Raw genomic sequence first — 19284 nt, 5'->3', positions numbered from 1 at the left:
AGCACCAACAACCTCCACGTTCAAAGTCACTTAAATCCCCTTTTTTCCCCATTCTGATGCTCGGTTTGAACTTCAGCAAGTCGTCTTCACCACATGTAGATGCCTTAATTTTCCTTACGTACTCTTTTTAAAAGTATGCTAATCTTTCACAAGGGTATGCATGAATAGATTGATAAATGTATTTATATAATCTCTTTTTCTCTCTTAAACACACACACACACACACAGAGAGAGAGAGAGCGAGAGAGAGAGAGAGAGAGAGAGAGAGAGAGAGAGTGGCTGGTTAGAATGTTATGCTTAAAATCTCTTTTATGAATACCCGCAAATTATGATCCCACAACAGCGATGGTAATGAGAAGTGAGAGGAACGCGGTGTGCCTAATTACTGTCCTCAGTGATTAGTAATAAGCTGTCGCTGTTTTTTGACCAGATCATCACGGTGTGCACACGTAAGTGTGGGATTGGCATCTCCACATCAAGGTAAACAGCAGATGTAATCACACATATGTGAGCAAATAAGTAAATAACCTGATCATCTGTGTTAATGAGTTTGTTTTGAAGTTACAAACCCATAACTAGGTCATCCCAAGTTGTACTATTGAACCACATCTTAGTTTACAATTTCGAGAAAATCTTACAATGAAGAGTTCCGGTTTTACTTTGATCTCCACGAATAGGAAAGTTAGATATTGCTTTGGGATGTGTCTGTGCATGAGACAGGATCTTAAGTCTTCAGCTATGCTGTATCTGTTCGCACTGACCATAATTAACAACTACTCTCCTCTCCTCTCTCACACTCTCTCCTTCTTTCACCATATGTCTGTATTCTGTCGTCTAATGGAAGGGCCAATTAGGCTGGTGTGTGGGAAGAGGAAGCAAATGACAGGGACAAAACCAAACACTTTACTCTCAAATACTCTCCCTTGACAGCCACTGACTTTACTCACACACATCCACAATCACTACAGATACTGATGTAGGCTTATGGGAGTCTATGGGGCTTAAAGTGAAATGTGGAATACAGCAACTACCAATTTTTTTTTAAAGGGGACACAATTTACTTTTTTTTTTTTTTTAATTTACTAATGTTTTTGTTCTTTTTACATTTTAATTTACATTACCATTCAAAAATGTATAGTCAATAAGTTTCATTGTGAAATTTTTTTTCAGCATGGATGCATTATATTCATTAATAGTGACAGCAAAGATATTTATATTGTTAGAAAATTTATATTTCAAATAAACGCTGTTCATTAAACTTTATATTCATCAAAGAATCCTGTATCATGGTTTCCACAAAAATAATATGCAGCACAACACTTATAAAAATAAATTTTCTTGATCAGCAAATCAGCATATTAGAATGATTTCTGAAGAGTCACGTGACACTGAAGACTGGAGTAATGACTTGCTATCAAATATATATTAAAATAGAAAACAGTTCATTTCAATTGTAAAAATATGTAATTTTGAACAAATAAATGCAGACTTGGTGATCAGACTTTGTGAGAAAAAATAATAAAAAATCAGACCTGAAAAGCAGGATACAAACTGGTGCTGCTACTGGGGCAGAAATTACACATCGCACCTTTGATTTCTGTGACTCTGTTGCTACTGCATTGTGGGTGCTTACATATGATTTGTCGATTGCTGCCCGGAAGCTCTCTGTGGAAGGACAGCAGCTTGTTCGTCTTGGCCTCTGTCATGGCAGTCTGAAGACTTTCTAGAGAAAACTTCTTCAGGCCTAGCGTGGGTCCCAACTCCACCCCAGCACTCACTGAGACAGCACAAAGAGGGAAAGGAAAAAAACAAACAAACACAATGACACTTTAATACAGTGCTTGCAAAAATATCTTCTTCATACATTTTTTGCAATTAATTCAAATAAAATGAACAATTTTCTCCATTTAAACTTTGTTTTTAGATAATTTCAATCAGTGTGATATTTTGGGTTTTTAAAAATTTGATTTTAGAATTAGAATTTATGTTTGAAAATCTCTCATTGAAGCAATATACTTATAATAATAAGTTAAATGGCAGCATCCATGCCAAAATAGTATTACCACAAAAACAACTGTTAAATGTGATTCTTACAAGTTTTACTTATAAACACTGAACTCGGCTGTAAAAAATTGAGCAGTGAAGCAGGTTAAATAAATTTTATAGTCGCAATAGTGTTTTAACTTATATGTCATTGTAAAACTAGATATAATGTTGCACTGAAAAATATAAGTGAGTGATTTTTCTACATGTTAACACATGTGTTTTATGTTTTGAAGATAAACCATTGAAAATTTCACATGAATCAATATCACATTTAATCACATTTATCAATATTTTGCCACAGATGCTGTTGACTGAGCATAACTTCTACTGAACCTGGAATATTTCTTTAATTTTTGCTCAAAGAATGTTTGCCATTCAAAATATAACTGTCATCATACTGTTTGCATAGTACATTTCTTTCTTGCATTTATTTGTCATTTGTGCAAAATTAAAGAAATTGCCCTAAAATAAAACGTTAAAACTACTTTTTGCTGCCTAGAAAGCATTTCTATTAGGAAACTTAATTCTAGCATCAGCGCTTTATGAAAAACATACTCATTTGTTTCTGTGCTAATCAAAGATGGCGGGTCAATAGAGACCACTGGAGTATTTCCCAATGGCATTCTGGGAAGAAGACAAAGCTAAATGTTAATAATGTTTTAAATGCCAAAGGTGGATCTTTATAAAACTGAACATGTATGTGAATATATGTATGTGTGTTTGTGAGTGTGTGAAATTGTCTCTCTCCTCTAATGAAAATGACTTTTTAAATATGCGCCTCCACAGGGAATGATGAATGAGAGCTCAATCCCGGGACTCGTTTCGCTATCATTTAGAAGCACCAGCTCTCTCTCTCTCTCTCTTTATCTATCTCCTTTCCATCTCTGCATACCTCCATCCTTTCTTCGGTCGACCCCACCCTTCTCCAAACATCTCCTACACCCACAATCATTAGCTAAAGCACTGAAGCTCACAGAATGCATTAATGAATCAGGAAATCATTGTATCGACAGGTGGGGGCCTCACTGGAATTCCAATCAGCCTGGCCTGCTGCTGGCACCGTCCTCTTTTTTGTTTGGCTAATGATTGTTCAAATGAAAGTGGAAGTGGGATCAGTCGTTTAATCTGTGTGGCCTCCAAACTGCCAGAGAAGGCCAGATGAGATGAGTCCAGCCCAGCCCAGCTGCACGCTTTCTGCTCTCATGATTGTGACATGAGATAAATTTATGCACACATAATTTGGGATGTAGTACAGAGAGAGAGAGAGAGAGAGAGAGAGAGATGAGGAATGGGGTGCTAAGAGACAGGAAGGGTGAATGGAGATGGGGACACAGCTGGATGAGAGTCTCCATATACAGTAACAGATGCCACACCTTGAAGTTTGACAAGAAATGAAAGCTTATGAAAGTTCAAAGGACAAAAAGATTTATATGTGCATATGTATGACATGATGATTTTGAGTAGGAAGATAAAAAAAAAAAACTAAAATAAAATAACTAATAATTAATTCTAAAATTTTATAGATGTCTTAAAGGGGGCATGAACTGCCTTTTTAGTAGTTTGTGCTGTTCTCTGAGGTCCACTTAAAATGTTATAAGTATTTTTTAGGGCTGGGCAAGTTAACGGGATATTACTGTGTTAACGCATTCATTGATTAATGCTGAAAATTATTTTATTGCACGTTAACGCCAGTTTTTTATTATTATGAAAGTCTGTTGCTCACTGGCTCTGAATGCACATGCAGACAAATCGTGTCACAGGAGGGGACGCTCCCGATCAAATTATTTAGGCTAAGCATCAACATAAACAAACCACAGTCCACTGGTTTATTATTTTGAGTCTTATGGGATGTCCTAACACACGGGCCCCTCACAATATATTCATTTACAGATCCATCGCTTTCGGCGCTCAGAAATATTCACGCAATCATGCAGCACATATCAGAAGATCTGCGCTCTGAGCATAACTTGTTTTTCTATAACAAACTATAAAATAATGCGATTAATCATAATAAAAAAAATTGTAATCGTTGCCCAGCACTAGTATTTTTACATCAAGAAACATAATAATTTACATGTGCTGGTCATATAATTAGAATATCATCAAAAAGTTGATTTATTTCACTAATTCCATTCAAAAAGTGAAACTATATTATATTTATTCATTAAATACAGACTGATATATTTCAAATGTTTATTTCTTTTAATTTTGATGTTTATAACTGACAACTAAAGAAAATCCCAAATTCAGTATCTCAGAAAATTAGAATATTGTGAAAAGGTTCAATATTGAAAACACCTGGTGCCACACTCTAATCAGTTAATTAACTCAAAACACCCGCAAAGCCTTTTAATTGCCTCTCAGTCTAGTTCTGTAGGCTACACAATCATAGGGAAGACTGTCGAATTAACAGTTGCCCAAAAGACGACCAAGACACAAAAGGTCATTGCAAAAGAGGCTGGCTGTTCACAGAGCTCTGTGTCCAAGCACATTAATAGAGAGGCTAAGAGAAGGAAAACATGTGATAGAAAAAAGTGAAAGATTGTGAAACAAAACCCATTCAAAAATGTGGGGGAGATTCACAAAGAGTGGACTGCAGCTGGAGTAAGTGCTTCAAGAACCTCTACACAAAGACATGGGTTTCAGCTGTCGCAATCCTTTTGTCAAGCCACTCTTGAACAACAGACAGCGTCAAAAGCGTCTCGCTTCAAAAAGGACTGGACTGCTACTGAGTAGTCCAAAGTTATGTGCTCTGATGAAAGTAAATTTTGCATTTCCTTTGGATATCAGGGTCCCAGAGTCTGGAGGAAAAGAGTAGAGGCACACAATCCATGTTTCTTGAGGTCCAGTGTAAAGTTTCCGCAGTCTGTGATGGTTTGCGGTGCCATGTCATCTGCTGGTGTTGGTCCACTGTGTTTTCAGAGGTCCAAGGTCAACACAGCCATATACCAAGACGTTTTAGAGCACGTCATGCTTCCTGCTGCTGTCCAACCTTATGGAGATGCAGATTTCATTTGCCAACAGGACTTGGCACCTGCACACAGTGCCAAAGCTTCAAGTACCTGGTTTAAGGACCATGGTATCCCTGTTCTTAATTGGCCAGCAAACTCGCCTGACCTTAACCCCATAGAAAATCTATGGGGTATTGGGAAGAGGAAGATGCGATATGCCAGACCTAACAATGCAGAAGAGCTGAAGGCCACTATCAGAGCAACCTGGGCTCTCATAACACCTGAGCAGTACCACAAGACTGATCGACTCCATGCCACTCTGCATTGCTGCAGTAATTCAGGCAAAAGGAGCCCCAACTAAGTATTGAGTGCTCGTACTTTTCATTTTTATAGTTTTTTAGTTGGCCAAGATTTCTAAAAATCCTTTCTTTGTATTGGTCTTAATTTATATTCTAATTTTTTGAGATACCGAATTTGGGATTTTCCTTAGTTGTCAGTTATAATCATCAAAATGAAAAGAAATAAACATTTGAAATATATCAGTCTGTGTGTAATGAATGAATATAATATACAAGTTTCACTTTTTGAATGGAATTAATGAAATAAATCAACTTTTTGATAATATTCTAATTATATGACCAGCACCTGTAGAAGTAATAGGCTATTTGCTGTCCTCTTTTGAATAGGTGTAACGGATTGTAGACTCGGAAGTAAATGCCCATTGCTATGATTGGCTAACACTTTTTTTGTGTTTGACAGCTACATCCTTCATAGATGGATGCTGCTGTGATTTAAGAAAAAAACTCATAAATACTCATTACATAACAAATGATCTGTAATAACAGACAAAGCAAAATGGACAACATTATAAAAACAGTTACTCACACTTGTGTGATGCAACATTACTGTATATATTCTGCACAGCATTGTCTTTTAGTTTAAATCTTTCTGAAAATCATTTGTCGAATGGTGCCTTGTTTGTAAATGAGACTGCGGTAAAATTAAGTGAACAAAGGAACAAGTTCTTATTGAGGCGGTCTGGAACTTCAGTAAAAATGAAGTTCATCTGATCTTTCCTAATGTTGGGATCAGAAGGAAAGTAATGCAAAGAATGTGTTTTTCCACAAATTTCGCATTGGACAGTTACTCACTATGTGCTTGAATCAGTGGGCGGGGCAGTGATGTAGAAGCAGGTGTTGATCTTCTTCTGCAGAGGCTTCAATATGAGCTGTTTCTAGACAAATCAAAAAGTTTGGAGTTCTGAAACTTAATAAGGGTTTTTTTTTTTATATACTACGAAGACCTCTTACATGTCAAAAGACCAAGGGAATTTTGATTTCTCAGTTCGTGACCCCTTTAACTATATGCTACATTTAAACATTTGTAGTCTGTATATGTTTTTAATGCTTTTTAAAGAAGTATCTTACGCCTAACAAGGCTGAATTTATTTGATAAAAAATAATGTGAGCTTCAGAAAGCACTTACTTAATGCTTCACAACGTGCTGATGTTCAATGCAAACGTATGACCCTGTGTGTGAGTTGGCCAGAAGCGATGGTTTAAAGTTTACTTTTTTTTTCAAATATTAGTATTTTTCTAAAATATTAGTATGCTTCAGAGAACATTGATTCAACATAAAATTGGGTTGTTTGGATCACAGCATTTTTCACTTTGTATGGTCATTAAGTACCAGGCCATAGACACTTGCAGTTTAAGAAGTAGTTTGAAAAATACATCAAGGGCTAACCTTGAAATTTCACCAGAAACGACAAAAGCAAACCACTCTTAAATTGGACTTTCAAGCACATGGTAATGGTGGATCATAGGGAAATGTTCATTAACAGCAGAATGGAGCATCACTGTGTAGGAGAGGTTTGCTGCAGCTGAGCCCCAGACTCTTCTCGCAGGGCTGGATTTGTGTGAGGGGCGGCTTATAAATAGCAGGCCGCTGATATACCAGCCAGCGTGACTGAAATCTTCTCTGTACGAGCATAGCTGGTGTCACAAATGTAATTACTTCTGTCCCATGGCCTGCTGATGAAATTAAGCAGCTTTTGAGAGGTCTGCTCTCTGGAGGTCTCCAAAACACTTTTGGGTTGGAGATGAGAGTCTAAATGTGTGTCTCGGGATACTGATTACGTGCTTTAATCAGACCCACATATATACAAAGGGGAGGGGCTATTAATTGTAGCTGTCACCTGATTTAAGGACAATTCAGATGTGAGTGTGGACTTTAATTTCAACTTCTCACAGACAGCAGATTAGAGACTAGGGCTATAGTACATCCTAATTAACATACTATCCTACTAGATCACAAATAATAACCTGTTGTCAAATGTACAATACATGAACACTACTTTTTCCAAAGTATAAATAAATAAATAAATATATACATACATACATACATACATACATTCAACAATAATAACAATGTCATAGAATACATATTAATTAAATCATTATAAATATAAAAAATCCTGAATGAATGAATGATAGGTGGTGAGGCACTGAGGCACTAACATCTCAAAATAGATTTAAGCACTTGGGTATTGGTATAAGACAAAAATTATAACACTGTAGAATGTCATAGTCCTGTTTAACGCAGACTGTAAGGACGAGCCTTCATGCAAAATAGAAACATACATGTGAATTTGCTACATTTACAGAAAAGGATATTACCGTAAAATGCAGTTTATGTGCTGAGGAAACAAATCTCACAGATCATCTGTCAAAGTGCTTGACAGGACAAGCCGTGTTAAACATTATGCTTATGCATTAACTTGAAGTTTAAAATAAAGCATTCCTATGTTTCGGTCAGCTTGAAGTTTCGCTCAGCTTAAGTTTTCCGTGTGCAGTGGGCAGACGTGACTAATCGATATTGATATTCGTCGTCGATTATTTTCATTATTATTATCGATTTCATTGATTAGTTGTAGCAGCCGCACTGTAAAAGGCAGAGATCTATGCATAATTAAGCAAACACTTCAAGACAACTAAAAGCTTTAAAAAAAACATGAATGGAGTGTTACTGATGCATTTTTTGATGCAGAATAAAACATGGAAATATCCTGAGCTTTTGTTAATCACAGGTATTATTTCAGACATTTAACCAAAAACCCATTCAAAAAAACAAAACAAACATACTGCGTTCAGAAAGATGGAACCAGGAGTGAACTTTTTTTTTCAAATTTTAAGACTCTATCACTATATTTCAAACACATTTAACAGACACTCTAAAGAGAGGGTCATTTGGAGTCTGTCAAGTCAAAGATGAATCTGTGGTGGAAGTTAAGAAAAGAGAAATGTGGAGCGTATAATCAGAAAGGTCAGCTGTCTTAGTGTCACTTCAGTTCTCCTGTCACACTCAGAAACACTTGCTCTTGGTTTATAAGTGCAGGGTTCAGGAAGTAGCTTTCTGAGAGTTATACTCCTACATACCACATGTATCCGAGTCTGTCAATCAAACTCAATGGTGTATTCAGGCAGGAAAACAGGAGAGAGACACACATGCCATTTACAGTTCAGATGCTCTGTGACATCCTATACACACAGTAAACCTGATCTCCGCCACCCCGTCTGGCATCCATCACTGCAGCGCAGGTATTAAAAACCTGAAATTCTGGGCTGTTATGATAATTTCGCAGCAGGAGATGTATGGCTTTGATAATTGCCTACGGCAGACTTTTAAAATGCATCTCATAATTACAGTTCACCTTTATTGGTTTACCGTGTGTAAGGGGGTGTAGCAGGGGTTGCTGGCTTTCGGAGACTGATGTCTGTGGGCGGAGGGCTCTGTCACTTTTTGAGTGCATGGTGATGGATGGTCACTTGCACTGGTAACCAGCACACACCATTAAAGCTCGCCCTCATACCAGCACGAGACAGAGAAACCCTCCCAGCTAGAGCTTTCATCTTATTTTGATGTAATAAAGATGGTATCGATCAATCAGAAACTCATTATGAGCCTAAACACTGTAGGCAGGGCTGGTTTTGAATATGTGAGTGTCAGGGGGCAAACAAATCTGTGAGAGTCAGCTGAACTGACTGAACGTGTCGTGAACAGAAGGACAAGTGGAGGTACACATGTGACAGGACACTAGATCAGTGCTTCTCAACCAGGGGGCCGGGGCCTGATAGTAGGCCTCGGAAAATTTCCAAGGGGGCCTCAAGATGACTTAAAATTATTTAAAATAAGACAAAACAAGCAATAAAATAAGGTTCACATGCGTTTAAAAATCCTGAATATATAACAGATGTTTGCTAGAGCTAAAAATGTCACAAATGAAATTTCCATTTACATGCATAACTTTATAGTGAATATACAGTACCATTCTGTTTAGGGTTAGTATTTTTTTTTTTTTCAATAAATTAATTATTTTACTTATGTACTCAATTCTTTTACATTGAATTGATCAAAAAGGAGAGTGAATACATATATATTCTAAATACATAAAAATATACATTTATAATCACTAAAAATTATATTGCAAATACTGTTCTGTTCGATTCATCAAAGAATCCTGGAAAAAAATGGATCATGGTTCACACAAAAATATTAAGCAGCTAAATTATTTACAATAATAAAAGTTTCTTGAACATAATCAGCAAGAATGAGTTATGATGCTGGATACTCAGCTTTGCCTTTATAAAATATATAAAAAATAGAAAGCAATTATTTAAAATATTTCACAAAATTACTGTTTTTACTTTATTTTTGATCAAATAAATGCAATATTAGTGAGTATAAGTGACTTATTTTGCAAAAACATTACTGCCCCAAAACTTTTGAAGGGTAGTATACATTTTTCTAGTTATGCCAAGCTCTAAAATCTATTAAAGGGTAGTAATTGTGAGTAAAAATATTTTTGAAATCCTACACTTAGTCCAGTAAATCACAAACAACTGGAAAAGTCATGGGGCCTTTGCATAATGTTGTGGACAATGGTGAGACTTTAAGTCACAAAGGCTGAGAACCACTGTTTCTTAAAATATTAATTAAAAGTAGATGACCACATCATTGCAATAAAATGCAGTTTTTTAGCTTGAAACTATAAAGATGTGATTAATTAATGATTCACCATGCATTAGGATTCAAAACAAAGTTTTGGTCTCTGACTCTAACAGTGACAAATTTAGCTGTAAGTGCTTGGTCTATTTCTGATCTTTTCAGTCACAGTCTGCTGCAAAATTAACTGAACAAACATACAAACACAAAACAACCTTCCCAAAAAAATTTTACACACCAGAAGAGGTTACTTCAACATTAATTTGGATAGGTCTAAATTCATCCAAGTACACCTAGGGAAATGCACTAGTACACACAGAGAAACAAACAGATGGCTTTCAACAGCGCAAATTAATCGATCAATTCTAATCAGCGAAATATGGCAGCTTTCAACTTGAATCAAAAACAAACTCCCTCTTAATCGTGTAGAGATTAGTGTGTGGGAACACGCAAATGAGACAGAGAACAGTGTGGCATCAGGGCTCTCAACAGGCCAGCGCTTGGCAGCAACTTGTGTGTTTTCAAAGTCAAAACTACACAAGAGACACATCAGACAATGAGCAGCACAGTCGGCGCTCACCACAGCCAAACTTCAGAGGACAAAATGCACTTTTTGCCACTTTCTTCTCAAGGCTGATGATTTGAGCATTTTCTGAAACTATTATATTTATGAATATGTACAGTATGTCTGTCCTTATTATTATTGATGAAATCTTTTTTTCCTTGCTTATTTGTGACAAACAATGCAGGTCAACATTTTAACATGTCACTCAAAGCATAATATTAACTAAAAGTAAAATAATAAATTGATCGAAAAGTTACAGTGAAGACATTGATAACATAACAAAGATTTCCATTCAAAGAAATGCTGTTCTTTTGATTTTTTTATTAAAACATCCTAATAAATAAACCATAGAAATACAGTATTTCACAATATTATTGTTTTTACTGTATTTTTGATCAAATAAATTTGGACTTGGTGAGCATAAGAGACTTCGCCTGAAAATATATTACCAAGCTAACAGTATTAAATTCAGTACGAGACCAGACCATCTCTCTGTCTCTCAAAATATGAAGATTTGTCAGGATTTTGTATTTATTCCATTGAGCAAAAGGCTATCAGAAGATATGCATGTCGTGACAGTTTTTTTTTTTTTGTTGTAATGCTTTGATCTGAATAGCTCACATTGGCTTCTGGAACACACAAAAATTCATCACGGCATCGTTGTATCATGAGTTTACATTCAGATATTTATAATAAACAACAAATCGAAGTTTCTGACTGTACAAAGAACATGAATATTTAATGAGGCAGTTTATGATTGGTTGTCTGTCCCTAATCAACCTGATGTAATACTCTAGTCCCACATCAAAAAGCCTTAGTGTTTGGTCTAATATTGATCTCAAACAGAATTTCATAACCCAGGGTTAAAAATGACAAAACTACAATCACAAAATTACAAAACTTTTACTAAAGGGTGGCCTTAAACTGGGGTTTTAACTCAGCAAGAAATTAACCTACCAACTTTTCTTCTCTACGGTGATGTATATCCAATTGAAATGGCTTATTGAACCACACAAAATGCTGGATGGAACTTGAAATTGTCCATTGGATTTTTGGATGTTAGTTGTTGCAATCATTTCACTTGAGTGACAGGATGCTGGAAAGGACGGATTAAAACTCATCTGGCAACTAGACAACCTTATTACTCAGTGCAACATTTCATGAAAAATGAGAATGGTCAATTTTGATTTCATGGTCATTCAGGATTTAATTAATGCAGGCACACAGACAGAGAAGATCTGCTCTGGAAGGATATGACTTCTGGAGAGAAACAGAGATGTAAAAGCCTGATGTTTGTTAAAGAGGAGGTTCTGGAAAGCATCCCAGCTCCTGACTGAGTGATATATGGAGAAAGGGAAATCACTCAATGAGAGCCAGAGAGAGAGACATCTTTGTTTTAGACAGTAAGTATTCATCTGTCCCAATCAACACACCTGCATGTCTGTCTCTGTGTGTGTGTGTGTTTGTGAGTGAAAGAAATATCCTGACTCTATGTCTATGAGCATTAAGAGGTTTTGGAGGTGAGGAAACACACAAGAGTTAGAAAGAGCCTGTTCAGCACACATGCCCTAAAAACATTTGCAATATGTTACAAAAATACAGTGCTTCTCAATTGTTTTATTATTATTATTATTTTTATGACAGCCATTATTTTTCAACTTTTTTTGAAGTACGGCCATTTAAATAATTGCATTTATTTATTTTATTTATTAATTTATTTATATTAAACTTTTTTTGTCCTTGCTGTCCACAAAGCTTATTAGCAAAATCTGTTTTAGTCGTGGCCAACTTGAGAACCACAGTTGTTATACTTGGCAAAAAAATAAGAAAACACACTTAGATACATCACATCACATCACAGCAAAGACAACATCTGAAATGTTGACATCTCCTCCATCTGCAATACAAATGATAACACACTTGTGCACACAGCCTGCATCAAGCTTTCATTCTTGCCAATTTAATTCAAATAAATTTCCTGGTCTGTTTATGTTTATGTTCTTGGCATAACGGTTAAAACCCCAGAAAGATATCCAAAGTTTTTCCTCTGTCTGGATCTGCAAAGAAAAACAAAAGCAAGGAAACACATCTGCGAGCTCCTTGCTCGGATCTTGTCAACGATTTTTACTTTGCTTTTTAGATGAATGACTGAATAAAGCAAGCTATTTAATGGTAAAAGATTTACAACAAATTTTTCAAACACAGTTAGTCACTGATAGCTCTATAAATACTGACCAATCATGGTTAAGAGAAACAATTTGCCCAATCATATTGCCCTTCTCTGTGTAGAGTATTCCCAAGATTAAAGAAAAACTGATCAAATTGCAACCAATATTTCCTTTGTTTGACATTAAATGCTTCATATTTATTGAATCTGAATTAACATTCCCTCATGAAGGCAGGAAGTTTGACACAACATCCTTATGTTATTTGAGTATGACAGCAGTTTCTGCATACAGTATGTGACTCATTAGCAGAAAGGGAAAGCACATTCAGTCAGCGAGATCGCATCATCTCCGACATCTACAAACCCGATTCCAAAAAAGTTGGGACACTATACAAATTGTGAGTAAAAAAGGAATGGAGTAATTTACAAATTTACATAAACTTATATTTTATTCACAATAGAATATAAATAACATATCAAATGTTGAAAGTGAGACATTTTAAAATGTCATGCCAAATATTGGCTCATTTTTGATTTCATGAGAGCTACACATTCAAAATAATTGGGACCGGTAGCAATAAGAGGCTGGAAAAGTTAAATATACATATAAGGAACAGCTGGAGGACCAGTTTTCAACTTACTAGGTCAATTAGCAACATGATTGGGTATAAAAAGAGCCCCTCAGAGTGGCAGTGTCTATCAGAAGTCAAGATGGGCAGAGGATCACCAATTCCCCCAATGCTGTTTGACACTAGTTGACTTTTACACATCTGAAGATGTTCAGAAGACGAAGGCAGCTGTTCATTAAGAATGTTTCTACAACACAGGGACATAATACCTTTAGTTTGAATTGAGGGGAATCATGTTTTCACTGGTTTCTGACTGGTGTGGTGTGTGACCTTCCAAGTCTCATTGAGGGCCTGGATGAGTGGGCAGTTTGAGTGGTTTAGCCCTAAGCTCTGGAGACGGAGATGGATGAGGAGTCAAACTCACAGGCGCAAATATTCTGTTTACTGTTGCCTTGAGCAGGTGATGGATATTACTTTGATGTTTACTTTCAATAAAAAACTCCTGGTCCCAGGCCTGATCTTGAGCGGAGAAGAACATTTAATTTTTTTCATTTCTCAAAGAGAGAGAGAGAGAGAGAGAGAGAGAGAGAGACTGAATTATATATTACTTTCTAACAAACCACAGTTCTTCTTTAAAGGAACAGTTTAAAGAAAAAACTGAAAAAAAGAGGAAAAAGAAAAAAACATTTACTTAATCTACATGTACCTGTCATGCCATGTTGGCAAGTTGACACCAAACACTATTGGTTTGTCCCATAATCAAAAACAAGTTTCAAACACTCACATTCACAAACAATGAAATCTGATACCCAAGATATGGAAGATTAACAATGAATAAGGACTAAAACTTCAGTCTGCTTTTCCTAATAGTCTACATGTTTTCTGCTTGTCCAATCAGGCCAGTGGATTTATTTTGTCTGCCAAAAATGTCACTGGCCCCAAGATATTTTTATTTTTTTTTAACAATCAATTAGCAAAACAAACATATTGTGAAACATAATTACTTATCATTACTCCGGTCTTCAGTGTCACATGATCCCTATGCTGATTTGCTGCTCAAGAAGCATTTCCTACTGTCGTCAAATTTAAAAAAAAAAAAAAAACAGTTGTGCTGCCAAAGTACGTACAATGTATGTTTGTGTAAATTGTGATGCTTTCCAGGATTCATTGATAGATAAAAAGATAAACAGCAAATCAACAGCATATATCTTTACTGGCACAATTGATATATTTCATGCATCCCTGCTGAACAAAAGTATTCGTTTCTTAAAAAACAAAACAAAAAAAAACAACATTCAAATTGTAGTGTACATCGCCGTTTAGCAAGGCATAAAAATGGAAGCACAAGATCGGTAAACATACTGTACACTTTATGGCATCACAGCAACTGCTCAGATTGACAAATGAGAGATCGGTCAACTAGCCCGTTACTCTCTCACACGGGCCCCGAGTAGTGGGCCATATTTAATGCTGAGCCCCGCATAAATCAATCACATTGCTTCAGAAGTCTTAGACTAGTCCAATTGACTTGTGTGTTATAATCCTATGTGCTTGTTAGACACCCATGCTCACTTTAAGGGTTTGTAGTACACTGTAGGAAAAAGCAGTGTGACTACTAGTACATTTTTGGATGGGCTGTTCCTCTAAGATCAAACTAGTCTCCAGGCTTGCACTGGTAATCCCTCTCATATGATTTATCTCCCGTTGAATAAGAACAATTTCCTTAATTTCCAAATGCATAAACTTGTCTTTCATCACAACTGCTTCAGATGGCATACTTCTGAGTGAGACGCTTTGTGACTTGGCTGCCTTTTTACGCCATATTAAAAATCATAAGACATTAAAATTTTCCAAACAATGTGTTGCCTGGCTTTGGCAATGGAGGGTTTTTCCATTACTTGAGAAGGAAAGCTGGACCGAAGGCTGCTGCGGTATTGGGGTGTGGAGGGACCTGTGGTCTCTGTATTCAGGCCAAAGCAGAGGGAAAATATGTTTCCCAGGGTGCTTTGCTCTTATGTTATGCTCTCCCTGTACTGCTGGCAAAAGACCTCATCTGCCTGACACACACACATACGCATGCAGAGTCTGATTATAGAAAGCAAGACTATGGTGCTCAAGAGCTGAGGCTTTAAAGAGAAAGAAATCTCATGCTCCTTTCTTTCCTCTCTTTGATCTGCACCTCACTGCAATTAAGGAGGAAGGAGAAGGAGGAATGAAGTGGCCACTCAGAGGAAGTGGATTCGACTAGTTTCATATACTCAGAAGGAGACAGAGAGAGAAGGGGAGAGAAACAGCATTTGATGGAGAAAAAGAGAGCTGGTGTCTGGGACACTGTCCAAAAATCTGCCTGTCTGGGCATAACTCTAACCATATGGCTTTCGATATGTAAAAATTCACCTCAAAAGTGACTGATTCAGGATTGTCTCCATAGACAAACTGCAAATGGCATACAAAAGTAGAGGTGCTCACAAAATTACACAAGAGACGCAACTCTCAATTGAGACCAATAAAATGAAACATTCGTTTTTAGTTTCAAAACATAACTTTTTATCTAGTTTTAAGTTGCTGAGCCAACAGTCAGATTCACTAATAAACATCAAAACACACAAAGCATTTATCATAAATTTCACAGACGAAAAGCTCCAATGTCAATAGTGTAGAGATGAAGCAGAGTTCACACCGAAGTTACTTTCAAACCAAGCAGCTTTCTTCTGGTAATGTTGATCCCTACCATCTGAAACAGGCTTTGAAATGCATAATGGTGGAAATGCATAATGCCTTAAATAGCTGTCTAGGTGGGCAGTAAACTAGGTTTTGCAAAAGACAAATACAGCAGGAGATTCTGCAGCAATACGCTTAAGGTTCACTGGAATGCACCGGGCTCAGGTTTGATTATTGCTGGGTGTGGCAAATCAGGACCACCATAATGTACACAAGAACATATTGGCTATCATCCTATGCATTATTGTAGAATTTTGGCACTGAATAAGCACAGGGAATCAAAACTTGTGAGGAGAAAAAGTTCTGCTTATTGTGTTGGACTGTGTCCCGCATCTGGTGGCTGGATGCAGATTATTGCTTTGAGCTGCTTGGCCAGAGAGAGTTATGGGAGCTCTCAGAGCTGAAGGTGTAACACAGTTTTGATGGGAATTGGATTCTGAGGCTAGGAATCACGTGTGGGTGGGATCACGGCTGCCAAGAGAGGCTGGGGCACAGAAAGAGGGAGGGATATGAGGAGTGATGGAGAGAGAGAGAGAGAGCACAAAGTGAGAGAAAGCAGGAAGGAGAACAGGATCCCAGCGCCGAGAAGGTTTTAGGGAGATTAAAAGCCCAGAGTGAGGGGCTCTTAAGACCAGCCTGCTAATTAAATATGTCAAAGCTCATAAAGACACATTGGGGCCTTTCCCCAGAGCCAAGCTTTACCAAACCCACCTAGTCAGCAAAGCCTTCACATCTTGTCAATAAATATTAGTCTGGGCATCAGTAAAACATCCACAAAATGGATTGGTTTATTAAATGTATTACCAATCCCCTTTTTTACTAAAGTCTCTCGCCAATGCCAGGATTTTACGCTACTAGAAATACTCACACAACAAGACAAAAGCACAGACACACACAGATATGGCGAAGAACACAATTAACACATATTCGTAAGCCCTATTGTGGTGTTCAATTCAACTTGGAAAGTCTGAATTTACAACCAACACTTGGATAAGTGTAACAGAATACTACTAGATGTCAGACTTCCAATATGGAAAATCAGGCCGAAATCTGACTCAAAAATCTGATCTGGCGATAAAGACTGACTTGAAAAGAACATGTGCAGTATTGTGCACATGCTCTATTCAAGACATTTTAAAACATTTTATCATCTGGCACAAACATAATGTGAAGAACAAAAATATAAACCTTTGTGAGCAGTTTCTCAAGATATTTTCTCACATTTATTCTACCTCATAAAATGTTGTTCAGTCATGTAGTTTGTTTATAGCCTAACTTTAGCTTGTTTTATTTCTGGCAATTGTATTTACGCTTCAAAATTCATACAAGTTGTGTTCATTTGTGAAGCCAATGAAAACATTTGGTTTTTAGGCGAGAGCACCAGGGTGATGCTTACTTCAGGGGTGGCCTACAAAACTTATGCCATTCCTGTAGCACTCCATGGATATACTGATAGCATATATATGACCCTGGACCACAAAACCAATCTTAAGTCGCTGGGGTATATTTTTAGCAATAGCCAAAAAAACATTGTATGGGTCAAAATTATAGATTTTTCTTTTATGCCAAAAATCATTAGGATATTAAGTAAAGATCATCTTCCATAAAGATATTTAGTAAATGTTCTACCGTAAATATACCAAAACCTAATTTCTGATGAGTAATATGGTTTGCTAAGAACTTCATTTGGACAAATACATTTTTTTTATTTTCTCAGTATTTAGATTTTTTTTCGCACCGTCAGATTCCTAATATTCAAATAGTTGTATCTCGGCCAAATATTGTACAATCTTAACAAACCATACCTCAATGGAACGCTTATTTATTCAGCTTTCAGGTGATGTATAAAGTTTCTACATTTCAATAAATTGACCCTAATGACTGGTTTTGTGGTCCTAGGTCACACATGTGCATTCAAGCATAAAGAAATGCCCCATAAAAATACTAACGTTACTTTGAAATGCAAAACTTTTTTAATATCTTGAATTATACATGTCCATAACTGTAGTACAAAACTTAACAGTAACATTGATTTGCTGTAGCTCTCTTCTTTAAGCAGAGTTTTTTTCCAAGAACAAACCAGCCAGACATAATTCTATTATGAGTTATTTTCTTCAATTCAGTATTGATCATTCAAACAGTACACTGTTTTTTTAGCAGATTTTAAAAGGAATAAATTAATTAATACTGTAAATAATGAAATGGGTGTAAAAAACATCTCCATTTATAACTGCACACCTGCAAAACAAATGCTAGCACTGCTCTTCTGTATTGTGCCTGTATCTTACACACTTCCGAGGATGGAACGTTTTACGGTCGGAAGCTGGAGATATTTATGTAGGAATGTCCCACATCCGATTTTGAATGGAACACAGGTTATAACTCCTCAACAGGTCAGAGGTCATGTGTTCTCTGTGGGAGTCACATATTAGAGCGACACTTTTCCATACATAGGATGTATGAAGATAGAGTGAGAAAGAAAGATGAGAGCGGAAAGACTCCAGGCCCAGTATCATCTCACTCATTTCTCATTTCTTCACTCATGTCACTGAACTGAGGTTCACACTATGGAGGAAGAGTGGGAGGGTGTGGAGAAGAGCACTGAGGGATGAAGGGAGTAGGCATCGGGACGTAGTGAGCATCTGGTGGAAACATGTTTCAGTATCTCATGGGCCACACACGCTTTTGTCCACACTTACTGGCCTGCCTCAAAATCTAGTTAGTAGCCTACATAAAAAACATTTTTGGGCATAAGACCCACTAATAGAGAAGACAATGAGGCCAAATAAAGCTGCCTGGTCCACTTGGTTTTGAGAAAAGCAATAGTAGAGGAATCCATGCATGCGATGGACAGTCAACAAATTTTCATGATAAAATAATAAAAAGATTACTTTGAGAAAAAAATTAAATGAATGATCATATACCTTATTTTACAGACTTGTAATACAAAGACCATTGAAATACATTTTACAAGAAAGTACTTTTTCACTGTTTCTACTTCAAAACTTCATGTTTAATCCAATATGTTACTTGTCTTACTCACAAAATAAACTGTTTCAAAGCAAATTCTACACTAATTATTTTTCTTCTTCTCCAGTGTAGGCCAGAATCTGAAATCCATTAAACAGTAAACTAGAATAAACTAAATGTTAAACCACATCTTCCACTGGTATATATTAAGTTCCGCTATCATTGAGATCTCCTGGACAAAGACTGCAATGGATTTTAGAGTTACAAATTATCTGCTCTTATCATCTGATC

General features: G+C 36.6%; 1 pseudogene; it reads right to left on the bottom strand.

The window, feature by feature from the left end:
• The window catches only part of LOC132152577 (partitioning defective 3 homolog B-like), a 340755-nt pseudogene that overhangs the window by 138514 nt on the left and 182957 nt on the right, over positions 1–19284 (bottom strand).

This window comes from Carassius carassius, chromosome 11 (genome assembly GCF_963082965.1).
Source record: "Carassius carassius chromosome 11, fCarCar2.1, whole genome shotgun sequence".
NCBI classification, from domain to species: Eukaryota; Metazoa; Chordata; class Actinopteri; order Cypriniformes; family Cyprinidae; genus Carassius; species Carassius carassius.
Note: the sequence above shows the minus strand (reverse complement) of the source record. Positions and strands in the feature narration are given on the sequence as shown.